Here is a 15,367-nt window from a genome sequence, read left to right on the forward strand (position 1 = left end):
CTCTCATGCGACATCAGGGCTCATCCCATTGCTCGCCTGTCTTTCTTTTCTTGCCTGCAAGCACCATGCAAGTCTGTCCTCGCTTTCCACTGGGACTTGCTGCTGATTGGCTCCTGCCAAAACATGACCATTTTTAAAGACTCCATTTCGCAAGCGTGCAGCGTTTGCGCACCTGGTGAGCGTCTGATCTCAGCCGAAGTCCTGCGTAAATCCTGCCCATCTGCGCCCATCCGTGCTGCTCTCTTCTGTTGATACCATTCTTTCTGCCAATTGGCGCTCATGCCCTTCACCTACATCTTTACCAGTTTTGTCGGGGCTTCGTGCATTTCTTCTAAATGCGTGCTCCCTTGTGGCTCATTCCTCCGATTGTCTTGACCTGCTTCAGGACACGTTGCTTGATTTGGTTTTCTTCACGGAAACTGTTATTAGGCAGGCACTGCCCTCCAATTATGCTATTCTTAGATTTGATCATCCAGCCGGTTGTCACGGTGATGGGATCGCCATTTTTTATGCTGCCTTTCAGTGTTCCATTTTACCTTTTTCTCACGGGCTGCTTATGGAAGCATGTTTCTTCCATGCGGTTATTTCCACCTCCTGCACTCCTTTTTTTTTTTTTGTTTTACCCTCCTCCCTCTCGTGATGCTGCTTTTTATTCCGGGCTTTCTTGAAATTGTATGTGATTTTAAGGCTCCATTTTGTTGTTCTTGGTGATTTCAATGTTCACCCTAATGACCCCTCTGAACTTCTTAGCTTGAACTTTGTGTCTGCACTTGCTGACTTTGATTAAGGTCAGCACGTTGTTGGCCCCACTCACTGCTCTGCGAATACGCTTGATTTGATCTCTTCTCCTCCGGACCGGCCTACTCTGCATACAGGCCTCCCTGTCGCCTGCTTCTATCTAGTTATTCCCTTTTCTATTGGGGCTCTCCCGGCACCTCCGGTGCCTACTTTGCCTCGCCCTCCTGCTTGTCGCTGGAACACTGTCTCCTGGCCTGCCATCATTTGCAATATTAGTGAAGGGATGAAGGGTTTTTCTGGGGAGATGCTGTCACCTGTCATGTTACCTATTGTTAGTACCTTTCTGGCTCCGCGAACCTCTGAAGAGCCTGCCATATCACTAGTACGTATTTTACTGGAGAAACCTAACACCCCAAACTCAGCACACACACATGAAGTCCTTAATTATGAGCCAACCATTGCATAACCACACCAGCACTGTATGAATCCTACAAATGAAATAAACATAGAATCACCTTGTCTAGGGTGTACATTAGGTGAATAATAACACCTAAAGTACGGTGTGTACTACTGATGCCCTGCCCACTCGTAAACTTCTATCTAAATCGCATAGTCTGCCGCAACTCTGTGACAAACTTGGCCAATACCACTACTCCACATCCTGCCCATATCCAGCCATCACTGGCTATAACGTGCCGTGCAAACCAGTACTTTCGGGAAGGTCCCTCTGAGTTGCCACTCCTCGTGTGTCTCTCCTTTTGAGGGGCTTCTGCATCTGGCCTTCCTGCAACCAGTACGGGACAATCGTGCTGTGGGCATTCTGCTCAAAAGTTTCCGGTATTTGAAGGTCATCTAGTGGAATCCTTAGCACCTCGAGTGCGGTTGAAGGGAGGCAAATGGATGTTGAACGCCGTCCAATGTGAAAAGAATACGAAATGTGTAGCCCCATGTGTATTGGATACCTTTGTTCGCTAGCTATTGCAGGGTTCGAAATTAGGATTGAGTAAGCAGGAGCTAAAAGCAGTTGCTGGGTATCCTGCATTAACTAGGGACCAGGAACTTCCACTGGGGAACTAGTACTCCACGTTCCACAAATCTAATTTTCACATAAGAGGCAACATATCATTTTGTCCATTATTTATACCCATAGGCTTGCAATGTTGTATAGATGTATCCTAGTTTGTCTTCATATTTCATTCTATATTTAACCAAATGCAGTTAAATTCACTTGGGTATGTTTGTTCAACATCGGTTGGCCTGGGGAGCCAAAAGTAGCTCCTGGTAGCTGTTGGTATCAAACTAACCAGGCTCTTCTAGGCTACAAGCAAGAGCTAAATCGCTCCCGCTCCACTCAATTTTGAACCCTGCATTGGGTCAGTGGCTTCATATGACGTTTTAGGGTAGTTCCCTGTGTAGGATCATGAAACGGCATCAAGGTGCTAGCTCTAAACGATATGCCATTTTTGGAATATAAGTTCTTTGCTTTTGACAAAATGGACCCACCTGAGGACGTCTGGCAGGAAATACTGGCATTGCTGGAAATTGGCGTAGACCCTATGTGTGCGGTCAAACGTGAGATCTGTTTCTACCTCACCCAGTATTTCCATAAAAAAAGATTGCAGATATAGTTTTCCAAATCTTGGTCAGTAATTTCTTGGTGAATCCCTCTGATGCAAATGTTTCTTCGAAAGCGATTTTCATTGTCCTATAACTTGTCATCAACGGAGGACCAGTGCATTTCCAACGTTGCCACTCTTCGTTCCAATTGGGCATAGTTATTCGCCTGGTTGAAAAAGGCGGTTCACAAATCACCCAGCCTGTGTTCGGCCTGTTTAACATTTTGGGCCTATTCCTGGAAGGACCTCTTCATCTCCAGAAGGGTGGCAGCCATCTCCTTCTGAATAGACTGAAACAACTGTTTATACCAGCCTTTGTGGCAGCCTGCACCTCTAAATCAGGACTAGTAAATCCAGGTGGAATCAGTGCAGATGTCTGAAGTAAATCTTTAGAGGCCCCTGGTTTGGCCTTAGATTTATTGGCCTTCATGGTGCGTTGCCTTGTAGCCTGTAACTCTATGTATTTGCCAAGCGTTTGTTAGACAGGTGACAGAGGAAGGGTCTGTTTCTAAAGACACTTAAGGTAGAGGATCTCATGTGAGCCCTGTAATGACTATCAAGGACCTCACAGGACTTTCAGTGCCAGTCAAATGGAGTAGGTGTTGTGGGGGTTTGGGGGAACGGGGTGTCACCACCTCTTTATAGGTACCTATGGAAGCTATTCCCCTTCAAGTGCATGAGTGAAGGGCCCATGTTGACTAAAACAAAGCAGGGGTATGGCCCGCTCATCAACCAGCCGTACCACTGTACAGCTCTGTGGGAATCGTACCATAATGTCGCCATGATTGGATTGTGATGACATTACTAAAATTGTGCCGGAGCGTGGTACCAAAATCCCCCCCCCCCCCCCTGCACACCACCTCCATTACTGCCCCCCAAGCAGAGGGTGGGTTGCGGGGGTGTCCCCTGCTCTCCTTGGATGCAGTTACAGGGGCTTGGGGGTTGCGGGGGTTCCCCCGCTTAACGTTCCAGTAAGCGAGGGGGATAAGATATAAGAAAAGGACCCTGCAGCGTCGGCACCGCCCTACGTAAGTGGAAGGAGCTGACACAGGGGTTCAAGGATGTCGGCGGCATACACAGCAGTGCGCCGCAGTAAAGGTAAATGAGGGTCTGGGGATTGCGGGCTCAGGCAGACAGAAGTGATCCATCTGATCACTGCGCGACAATTACAGTCAACATTTTTGTCGGCTGAATTCCAGGCGGTGCAGTGATCACATAGATTTGCTCTGTGCAGTGGGCCTCTCAGTAGGTCTGTTCACGGACCCTCTTGATGTCACCCTCTTGCAGCTTCAGCGCAAATCGGTTGGGGGGGGGAGGGGAGTTGCCTCCAAAGAGAGGCCGCAGCACCTCTGCTCAGACCGGGCTTCCGAACAACTCCAGTCTCTCTGTATTCCCCCCCCCCCCACCGTGCTGGCATCCACTTTCATTCTCCTATGGTCTGGGAGGCCGAACCACGTCCTCAAGCTATGCCAGTCGGCCTACGCACACCAATGCAGGGGATGTTCCACCTGTGTCGGGTGGGTATTTTACAGGCTCGAGTCTCATTTGCCTATCAATCTCTACAATGCAGTTTCATCGCAAGGACAGGGTACAGCTCCACCCGCTCTGTTAGCTATGCGCAACGATTTCTGGTCGCCAGGCTCCATACTGTTTGGAATTTGTTTGCTCGAACCTCGTCACCACAATCTGTAGGACTTCAGATAGCGGGCCTGTCGTTGTGATGTCTGAACACCACAAAGTTGTTCCATTAAAGCTGCATACAGAGGCTGCATGCAATTTGTTCGGACTACTCTGACGGTGATGGCAAGGCTGTCGGCAGCTGGGCTACCTTGCACATATGTGGTGGCACTGCCCTATCATACAAACATATTGTCAGGAGATCCGGTCAAGAATCGAAGAAATCATGGGTACCCTTCTCCCTATGTGCCCACTGATCTTACTTCTGGGAGATGTCCCAGAGGACGGTACATACCCACTTTCAGGAGCGCAAGCAGAACTGATATCGCACTTACTGATGGCCGCAAGAATAAACCGGGCGCACTTCTGGAAGTTGGTGGAGGGCCCCTGTATTGCATAGGTGGGTAAAGGTGTGGGAGATTATTGCCTTGGAGAAGCTTGCGGCACACCTATCGGACTGTATGGTGAAATTTTCCCACACTTGAGCCCCCTTCTTAGACTTTGCCTGAGAGAGGGAACATGTGCTGTTTCGCCCTCAAATCATGAGGCGACTGTTTGAGAGCTGAAGAGGAGCTGGGGAAGTGTGGTGTCTGAGGCCTCCCAAACATATATTGGTGTTTCCCTGTGTGACAATATTTAAATTGTTTGTTTTCCATTCAGTTAACTTTTATTTGTTAGATTCTGTTTTATGTTAGGGGGTGAAAAAAATATAAAATGTGCAAATGAAGTTTCAATGTTAATTAACAATTGGTGTTCTCCTGCATTCGACAGGTACTGTACTCATCGAAATTTCAATAAAAAGAAACTTGAAAAAAAGCTGCATACGCAGTGTCAGGCCAGTGGCGTTCACGGGTCTCGCGACTCCATCAGCCTCCAGCCAGGCCAAGCCGCAGATAAACATGTTTTTTAATATACAAAGCGCTTACACAGTTGATTCGTTAGAGGTAGTGTAAGTACCTCTGCCTTTGACACGGTCAACCATACCATCCTGTTCAACTGTCTCCATGATAACCTGGGCATCACCGATCATGCCCTGGCTTGGCTGACCTTTCCTCTCCGATCGACCCTCCCAGGTTCAACTTGGGATCTTACTTTCCTCTAGCTCTTCCTATGGTGTTCCCCAGGGGGTCTAACCTCTCTCCCTAGCTGTTCAACCAATACCTGGCACTTCTTGCCCACTGCATTGCCTCTCTCTGCCCTAACTTTCAGTGCTATGCGGATGACGCTCATTTGCAGGCTCCCTTCCACCACTTCTTCTCCTTCTCTCATCTCGGACTGTCTGTCTGCTATCCAGGAGTGGTGTGCCGTCAATGATCTCTGCCTTAATGCCAGTAAGACAGAGATTCTTCTCATCGACACACCCGCACCCTCCTTTTCTGTCACTCTCTGGCTGGCCTCTCTTGGCCCTCTTCCTGCTCCCACCTGTGAGCCAAAAACCTTGGTCATCTTCGACTCCACACTCTCCTTCTCTTCTCACATCTTTGACGTCTATAAGGAGTCGCACTACTAGCTGCACCTCAGAGGTATTCCTTTCCTCTCCTAAACCCAGAAGCTCACTGTCTCCAGAGATCTGGTTCTCTCTAGGCTGGAATACTGCAACAGCCTTTTTCTAAATCTGCCTGCTTCTACTCTCCGCCCTCTGCAACTCATCCAGAACAGGACTGCGAGACTTGTCCTTGGCCTCAAGCCCAGGGATCGTATCTCTCCAGGAATTACACCTATGCAGTTGCTCCCAGTGGTCAGTCGCTTCTCCAAGCAATGAGTTGGTGGTAGATAGCTTTCTTCGGCTGGGGCCTCTCTGGAACTGCTTCCCTGCCTCCCTGAAACTTGAGAACTATCTCTGGGTCAGTAAGCACCTCAAAACCTTCCTCTTTATTTCTGCTTTCTCTCCTCCTCTCCACTGCTGAATTCCTGGCTAAAACTGCACTGGTCACTTGGCTACCCTCTGATCGCAGGTTCCCTCACCCACCAGTTGCACACCTGCACTGCCTCCCTGGCAACCACCCCCCCCCCCCCCCCCCCCCGTGCGTGGGGACTGTTTCTGTATCCCTACAGTCCCCTACCAGCACTTGCCACCAGCTGGCTGCACCTTTTTACCTATTGCTTTTATTTTTTCAAATTTTTTTTTGTCGATCCCATGTACTGCACTGCCTCCTGCCCCACACTTTTCCCCATGCCCTGTACTTGAACGATCTCAATGTCACCTGGCCCAGTAAGATCCTTGCCTGTCTTCTGTTCCCCCCTCCCTTGCCTCGTCGCTCCTTGAAACACTTGTTTATAGGCGCGTTATAAATGCCATAATCATATCACCTTTTCTGAATACATTGTTCTTGGTAGATAGCTAAACGGAGCAAAAAGAACTTGTGGGGGCTCAGAGTGAAATACACTGACACTAAGGAACAAAAAACTCCAATGGTGTCATATCAGAAAGGGTTTGTTGATCTAGGTAAGCGGCGTCTTGACATTTCCTTGGAGACACGTTAATAGATTGCGCACATCGAACGTTGACACAAGATGTGTATTGGCATTGTGAAAAGGGGTGTAAGCGTCTAGTGATGTCAGTTTGAGAGACGGTTCATAGGAATTACTGCCGCGAGGGCACTTGAATTTGGGGTGATGGATTAATGGATAAGATTAGCACAAAATGCCAGTTCCCGACCTGCGAGTTTTGCATGTGTAAATGTGAGAAAAATTAAAGTAAGATGCACTGGGAATGTGTGTAACGATCGATGTATGTTCAAAAATACATGCCCGATTGAATGGGCCAATACAATTCCTGAGAGAACTTCCCATTTTATGCAGTCCCTCAGAAAATGGAAGCGCTCACCAGTCTACATAAGTAGGTCTTCTCGCTACCCTATTCTCTTCTGTTTAGATTAATTGCATCTCTCCATTGTCCCCTGACCATCTTAACAATAAAATTAACATAGCTTGTCTTTTTAGTGTAGTTGTCTTAAAGCCTCCCTCTGAGACTCTCCAGATCTCTTAAACCTTTCAGTCAGTGCTCCAGATAAGATTTTGAAGTGGAGTATTTTACACTCTATTTTTTAAAGTTGGGAGTAAAATGATTTTTTTAGCGAGTAAAAATGTAAGTCCAAATCGAAAATGGGAGTGTTTTATAAGCAAGTAAAAATGTTTTAACTGGAAAAAGTTAATATTTCTGTAATAATTATACTCCTATGTCCTGTCCCCTTTCCTCCATACCTTGGGACGGGACCAGAGCACTTTGAAACATCAAAAAACAACTTTTTGTCCTTTTTATTTTTACGCGGGGCCACCGCATGTGGCAGTAACCCCGCCTTCCCGAGCTCTGCAGCGCACATCGCCCTTCAGTCCGTTTCTCCGCGTGGTCGGACGCACTTGCATCATGGGGATTTTTTTTAGTCTTTTCCCACTTGTCCTTAATCTTCCTGCTCTGGTTGCTCGGTCGTCTTCACCTCTGTCTATGCCGGAGCATCAGATATTTGTGTCCTTTTCTTCGTGCAAACGTCTCTTCGCTAAGGCAAATCCCCATTCTTTCTGTCTGGAGTGTTTGAGCCCAGAATATCGGTGGGACTCTTGTCTCTACTGCGACTCCTCCGTCCGGGCACTCCAGCGTAGGCTCGTCAGGTGGGAGGAAGTGTCCTTATTTACAACAGTTCATCGATGACAAAAGGAAGCATCCAGTAATTACCTTCCTTTTTAGGGCACCACGGCCAGGGCACTCCTTCCTGGGGTCTTCTGGGTCCGGGAGGGGTCCAAGTGCCTCTTGTACCAGGGTTTTTCCTGAGGTATCTCGAAAGGGATCTAACCTGGATACTGGAGTTTCCTCTGAGGTTTCCCCTTTGGGGGTTGAAATGAAACCCAGGATTTCTGGGGCGACTTCAACCAGGGGTATTCCCGAGGCTTCCCAGTCTGGGACTACATAACGAGATTGGTCTCGGTTTCCTGTAAAGTGACTAAAAATACCGGCAGCACTCCCGAAGGATCCCCAAATAGAGGCTATAATCAAAAACAGCCGGATCATGGGGTCCCATTCTGGGAGTCTGACTACCGGCTGTCAACCTAAGCTTTCCCACAAGGAGTCGTGTGGTCGTACCAGTCCTGCTGAGGGGGCAAAGGAGGGTAAAGGCCCTACGCATTTAAGCACTGGTCCTGCCAAGTCTCCCTCACAGAGGGATAACACTTTTTCAGAGACTAAAAGGACTGAGAAACGCTCCAGGTCTTCCAGTACCGGCTCTGCCGAGGTTCCCTGTCAAAGGGCTAAAATGTACGCCAAAGCTCCTACAATTTCTGTGGTGACAATGGCTTCACAAAAACCTGTGACGTAGATCGCTTAAGGCAGTGACAAACTGGCGGCCCATTGCACGTGGCCCGAGGCAGCCATTTTGATGTCCTCCTCCAAACAAAACCTTTTCAATGGCTGGGACAAGAGGGCCTAGCTTTTGGGGCAGAGCAGCCTTTTCTACCAAATTTGGAAAATAGAAACCCTTTTTGCAAGCCAACTGACTGGTGTGCAAGGTTTCTGCTGCCACAGTCTCACTTCCTCCTACGTTCACTCCTCTGGTTTATGTATATTCAGCTGGAGGGGTGCCATCTTGGCAACCTGCCTGAATGGAGTCTTTGGGATATGCCCCTGCAGAGCGGCCTCTGCCTAGACCTTCCTCGGAGGATGCGTTCTTTGGCAGATTCCAGTCCCTCATGCACTGAGACCCGATGAAGGCTTACTTTAAGGATCTGTTCAAGGATATGTATCCTAAGCTTCTGAAGCCGCAGCCTGCTCCTCCTCCTCCTCCTCCTCCTCCTCGGCAGGCTATGATGCTTTGACGCCAGTGGTGCAAATGGCCATACCCAAATTGTCTGACCTGTCTCGAATCAGCCTTCTGTTCCTGCCAAAACAGACAAGGAGCATGTGGGCCAGGGTACAGAAGACCCACCCCACTCCATCCGAGCTTTTCATGACTGGGTTTTGGATATGATGGCATTGCTGGAGATTCCAATCCTCGAGCCTCCTGCTCTGTAAGAGTGAGTTCTCTCAGGAGCGCTAACTCTTACTTCACAGGAGCGCAGAGTTCTTTTTCTTCAAAAAGACGTGCTTGCTGAAGCCCGTAAGGTCAAAATTTAAATTTATCGTGGTTTAGCAGGGTTGTGGTGTAACTTTACTGCTGAAGGGGCTAGCACATTTTTTGGTTTGTTTTCAATATTATGATTATAAAAATCACTTTGTATTTGTATTCTTGGATATTGTTTATTTCGAAGTGGGTTACAGAGGCATCATAAAAAAACCAACTGGTATAGAGGCGAATAATAAAAGGTAAAAATGCATTCTGTGCTGTGACTAACGATTGAGTAAGAGTACAAATTTGTTTTGCGGGCAGTGATTCTATGTATAAAGCCAGTCGGTGCATGCATCAAGTTAACACCCAGCATAGCTCAGACACCCAACAGAATGGGGAAAAAATGCAAAAATCGGATGTGGAAGCCCAATTTAAGACAAAATTATAAGAAATTACTGAGCATTGTGTCAAGTTTAAAACACTACTGTAAAAAGAAGCAGATTTTACAGTCTGTTTCAAAGTGCTTTTGAAAATGCAGAAGGCTGTTTTGACGCCACTAAAGCATCTGGAAGGGTGATACTAGCACCTTAGCGGTGGAGGCTTGTGAATTAGCTATAGGGCTGCATGCAGATATTATGATGGATGATGGTCCGATTGTTCAACACTATTGTTATAGGTGGGTCTTATAATGCATTTTATGAAAGATTCATAGAGATGCAGCCTGCTTTAGCGCTAAACAAGCCCTGTGCTGTTGAACACCGCGCAACACCCATCGGTGCTTTTTCAGCCGATTGTTTAGCTGATATTCCACAAACATTTGTAGTGCCAAATATATCCAGATCTCCGCCCGCACCAGCTCCTGGAAATATCCCAGATAGACATTGGGCGAGCACAAAAAGTTCTGAGTAGCAATTAACGACGCAGGGAAACCCCTCCCATATTAGAAAACAAAAAGCTTGAGAACAAGCCCATACATCCCGATGTCCCAGGAGATTGAGTCAATTTAAGAACACAAACAAAGGTCAGAGTCCTTGTTACAGAGAAAGCGATTGTTCAAAGAGGGGGCTTTCATCTGTTCCAACAAACCTCTAAAAACGGGAGACAAAACTTGAAATGGGCTAGATCTTGTGCTCAGAGACGGCGCCCATGTCAAATCTTGAAAAAAGCCTCCTTGGTTATATCCAGACATGATCAAGCTACCACACTGCAGAGATCAATGACCCAGACGCCGGATGTTCCAGTTGTTTTGGAAAGGGTGCAAACTTATCAAAGAAGTTATAAAACATTTGCAGCTGTGGAGCGTTACGAGGAATTTAGATTCGTAAACTTTGCCCACTTACACTCTCTGTGTCATGGAATAACAGTTAAAACGGAGGCTATGGAAATGTTAGTCTGGTAAATATTGGAAACTGTTGGTCCTAATGAATTAGTTCAAATAAGAATGGAGGCTGTGGGTTTAAACAGTTCCTTGTTTACACGGTGATCAAATTGCAATACTTTGTGTTTTGCAGTTTATGGAAAATGTACAAAGACTTCTGCAGTAAGAGTGAGTAAGAATGAGACTTTGTGTTTTGAGCCACTGAAAATCGTAGCGTTAGTATTCGGGCCATGCTCTGGCTGTGCTTGAGCTTTTGAGCAAGATTATGCACAGCCACATTATAAAATCTAAAGGCTGTTGGTTATTAAATTTTCACTCGCAGGCCCCTAAATCTCTGCCTGATGTCTAGTCCTGTAGGTTTAATCGAATCGCGAAGAAACAAGGAATATCCCTGCCAACAACCTGCTCCCTCTATTGCAACCTGTCCTAGCAACACCTACCGCTAACAACGCCTACCCAACCATAATGACCAAACTTTACAATGGCACAATCCAGGCAGCCATAAACAAAATGGCCCCGCTTGCACTACACAAAGCCAAACATCCTGCCCACCTCTGCGCTAAAAGCGTTAAAGACTAAAAGAGAGGCTGAATCTCTGGGGAAAAAAAATCGCCTACAGTAACAAACAAAAATGCCTTTGACAATGCCTCCAGGATGTACAAACAACAAGTACTCCTTACCAAAAGTAAACTCTACAACGACAGAATCTCTAAAGCTAGCTCTAACACAAAGGAATTGTTTTTTAATCCTCATAGTTAGAAACCCAATCCCACCAGTAGAAAGTTGTAACAAAGATGCAAGTTGGTGTGAGAACATTCAAAACGCACTCCAAAACAAAATCAATCTTCTACAATCCATTATCGAAGCCAAAAAGAACAGCATAGCCAAACTTTCTAAACTATCGACCCTCCCTGAGAATGCCACCAATCCCAAGGAACTGTTACAATTGGAATTTAGAGGTCACCAACTCAGAAGTCCTTCAAATCATCCTAAATCTTAAACCTACAAGGTGCCAAGGTGACCCCTGCCCATCGACTGTCATTTAAACACTGCACACCCCATTCATCACCAATCTCATTAATGCCTCTTTCAAAAACAACTGCGTCCACACGGACTTAAAAAATGCTTGGGTACTACCCATACTAAAAAAAATAAACATTTAAAAAAAACACCCTCGACCCCCCCCCCCCCCCAACATTCCCACGAATTACCGCCCAATAACTACTGTTAGTTTCTCTTAAATTCTAGATACAGTAGCATACTTGCACATTCAGAAATACCTTGAAGCCAATAACATCCTGGGGCTATAACAGTCTGGATTCTGCCCAAGACATGGGTCGGAAACAGCACTCTTGGATTTAAAAGTCCAAATGGATGACCTGAGGGACAAAGGGAAACTAGCCTTGATTCTTCTACTGGACCTCTCCGCTGCATTTGATCTTGTGGACCACAATATCCTGTGTAAACACTTGGCCTCAGCAGCGCACTTCTCCACAAATGCCACACAATAAAGATTGCCCACGCTTACAGCTCAGGAAGTCTCCATTCTATTAAAGACAAGGAAGCCAGTATTATGCGAAGCAATGAATCTTTCTTTAATACTGCCGTACCAGCACTTTAAAACATCAACTTTTAACTTAATATACATTTTTTTATAGCATATCCTCATAAAAAATGAAATCGCCAAGTTCAAATTTCTAATACCAAAATAAAACTCCAGACTTGAAACAAGGGACTACGATCCCCTTGATCCTCTGGTCATGAGTAGTCCTGACATCCTTCTCTCCACCATCAGTGGCCTGCCTGGGGTATACCTACTCTCAGCCCCAGGTCCTTTCCTCTTTCTTTGCTGATAATGCTCTTGATCCATAATGTGCATAGTTCTTGCCAACAAAACTCCATAATGTATCCGAGAACTGCTCCGCAGCCGCCAATAACTTATTCGTCCCAACGGGGACAACTTGCGACCACACCTTATCTTCTCTTTAACACTTTCAAGCTGCTTTCTGATCATCTCCTGGGAGAAAATAGAGAAGTAAAATGAGGGTCGGAATGAGCACAAAAGCTTGCACATAGCACTTTACAAGTTCCATCAAACTTTTGTCATTCTGGGAGGGATATAATGCTCGCCTCCTTGTCTTTAATAAGAATGAAGACCTCCTGAGCTGTGAGCTTGGGCAATCTTTATTCTACGACAAGACAGGAGGCTCGCATTATGCTTGTTCAAAGCTTTCTACCACTCTACTCAGAGGACCAATCAGCTGACTTCATAATACCTTGTAGAGAAACTCCCGCCACAAAAGCTCTAGACGCCATTGCCCCTCAAGCGGAATGCTCCCCAAATAAGGATGTCTATCCCCGCCCATTGCATCACTTCTCTCACCCATCTAGCAATAGTCGCTGTTGCTATCGCATGATGAGGCCTTCTCCGCGCTATAAGCAACTAGGTCACTCTGCGCGGTCTAAACTGTACTGTCATTGCTTCATAATCCTGAATGCATTGTGCGACGAACAATTTCCTATTCTCCATGAAGTAAGGGTACGAAATAACTCTGGAATCAGTTTTCATTCTTTTAGCGATCGAAAGATCTACCCAGAAGGAGTAGTGTTTACTATCCATCTCCAGGCCCTTGACGTCCGACACGCTGCTAGACATAACGGCATCGCTAATTTCCCTGATAGCTGAGATGATAGCTGAGATCGGGATAAGCTCTCATTCTCTGGCCATCTAAGAAATAGATTTTAAAAAAAACCTCCAACATCCCACAAAACCACATACTTAGGTTGTGGTGGTCTCCTCAACTTTATACCCTTGAGGAGTCGCAAGACTGCCGGGTGCTCCCCAATAGCACTTCCTTCCACTTTGTCATGGCCAGCTGAGATTGCTGATTTGTAAACTCCAACTGTTATGTAAGCACAGCCTTCCTGAAACCTAGAAGCTCGGAAATTGAGGACCTGCACTACAGGGGCTGAAAATGGGATCCAAACTGTGTTCTGAACACCATAGTGCCCAGCTGTTCCATGCGGTGCTATAGCTCCTAATGGTGGAAGGCACCGAGGAGTCTCTGATACAGTCTGCAGCGAGTTCCGAAATTCCTGGCAACTCTGATCTTCACGTGAAACCCTGCAGGCGATCAAGTGCAACGTGACTGCTTCTATCAGCGGGTGATCCTGCCCGGTCGGGTCGAGTAGAAGGTCTGGCCGATTCGGAACTATTCTCGGAAAATCCAAAGTTCCATCGCTACTGGAAACCAGGCTTGTGATTTCCAACATGGCAGCTCCGCCTTGTCTCTGCGTATTTTCGCTATGGCTCTCGTGATCATTATGAATGGCGGAAAGGCATAGTGCTTTGCTCCGCTCCATGGGTGCAGAAATGCAGCTGTACTCGCTGCACCCGGGTCTGTCCTCCAGCTGAAGTACTTCCGCGTTCAGTCTGGATGCAAATAGATCTATGACTAGAGGTCTCCCATAATTCTGGTAGTCGCTTGAAAATCTGTGGGTGTAGTTTCCAGTCGCTGGAGTCTACAAGATACCGAGAATTCCAGTCTGCTACACTGTTCCGATTCCCCGGAAGATACTCTGCTGTCACCGCAATTCTGTTCTGCAGGCAATAATGCCAGAAATACTCGCTAGCTCTGCTAGCATATTGGTTTTCGTTCCCCCTAACTTGTTTATATAGCGTACAGATGAGATGTCCATCTTTAGCAGCACGCAGCACCTAATTTTGTCTTTCGTGAACACTCGCGCTGCGAAAGCCTGCCAGTAGCTCAAGGCAATTTATGTACACACTTAATTCCTCGTTTGACACTTTCCTCCTGTCTGTGCCTGATCGCACCTGGCTCCCCAGCCTTATCTGCTTGCGTCTGATTCTATGATCAGGTCTGGGACATTCCCGAAAATCGCCCGACCATTCCAGGCTTCCATATTCTGCAACCATCACTGTAGCTCTAACAGCTTTGTGGTCCAAGTTCACTAGCTGATGGTAACCTATACCTCCCCAAAGGTGTCTGATCTTGAGCCTCTGCAGCGCTCGATAATGAAGCGGTCTTGGAAATATAGCCTGAATGGAGGCTGCCAGCAGACCCACTACCCAGGCTAGATTCTGAAGCAAAATAGTCTTCTTCGCAATCACTGCTCTGAGCTCCTTCTTTATCATTCTCACTTTGCGACCTGGGAGTTCTAGTATCGCTTTTACGGTATCTACGGTGACACCTAAGATTTCCACTTTCAGCACTGGTACGAGCTGGGATAGGAACCTCAAAATCCACTGTACGTCTCTCTGGAGAGTTTCTTTGTCGGGCCCCATCACGTTTAAGTTCTTTAGGTTTAGGACGGGTCTGATCTTCTCCCCTCGGCACACTAGGAACATGTTGCCGAGAAAACCCTGTCCTCCTTGCGTGTCGCGCTCGATTGCATTCTGTTAGGGAGAATTCTCATTTATGGTTAATTTTCCTCACCTAGTGAGTCCCCCAGCAGCTTTGCTGGATTTCTGGAGTTTATTTTTTCACTTGGTAAGAGTGTGAGCTTTTCCCCCCCACTCTTACCCATGTTTTGCCATGTGTCTTTTACCTGTTTTTGTGATTGTGGACTCTGGAGTACACCACTTCAGTAGTCCCCTTATTTGGTGTGTTACACAGCACCTTCAGTGCAGTAACAAAGGTTTGTCTCTTAGACTTCCCACCGATTCCATTTCTGAGGCTGACTACCGTCCTCCATTTCTGAGGATGACTAATTCACTTTACCAAGTCATTTAACCACAGATCCAGTACACCCCATCTTACATGGAGTACTGGAAAGGGTTACTCCGTATCCCTTTTTTATCTGTACCTCCTAGAGCATTGTTTCGCTCTTTTAACATTTAGACTTGGCTGATGGCAGTGCTATCTACCCTATCCTTTCTACCGCAATTATATTATATAAAC

The 15,367-nt window shown here is 46.6% G+C and overlaps 1 protein-coding gene across 1 annotated transcript in view; it reads left to right on the forward strand.

Annotated features, from left to right (window-relative positions):
- Window positions 1–15,367, forward strand: part of SMC1A (structural maintenance of chromosomes 1A) — a 642,162-nt gene that overhangs the window by 42,166 nt on the left and 584,629 nt on the right. The window lies entirely within an intron of this gene.

This window comes from Ambystoma mexicanum, chromosome 2p, assembly GCF_040938575.1.
Source record: "Ambystoma mexicanum isolate Mex_15411 chromosome 2p, UKY_AmexF1_1, whole genome shotgun sequence".
NCBI classification, from domain to species: Eukaryota; Metazoa; Chordata; class Amphibia; order Caudata; family Ambystomatidae; genus Ambystoma; species Ambystoma mexicanum.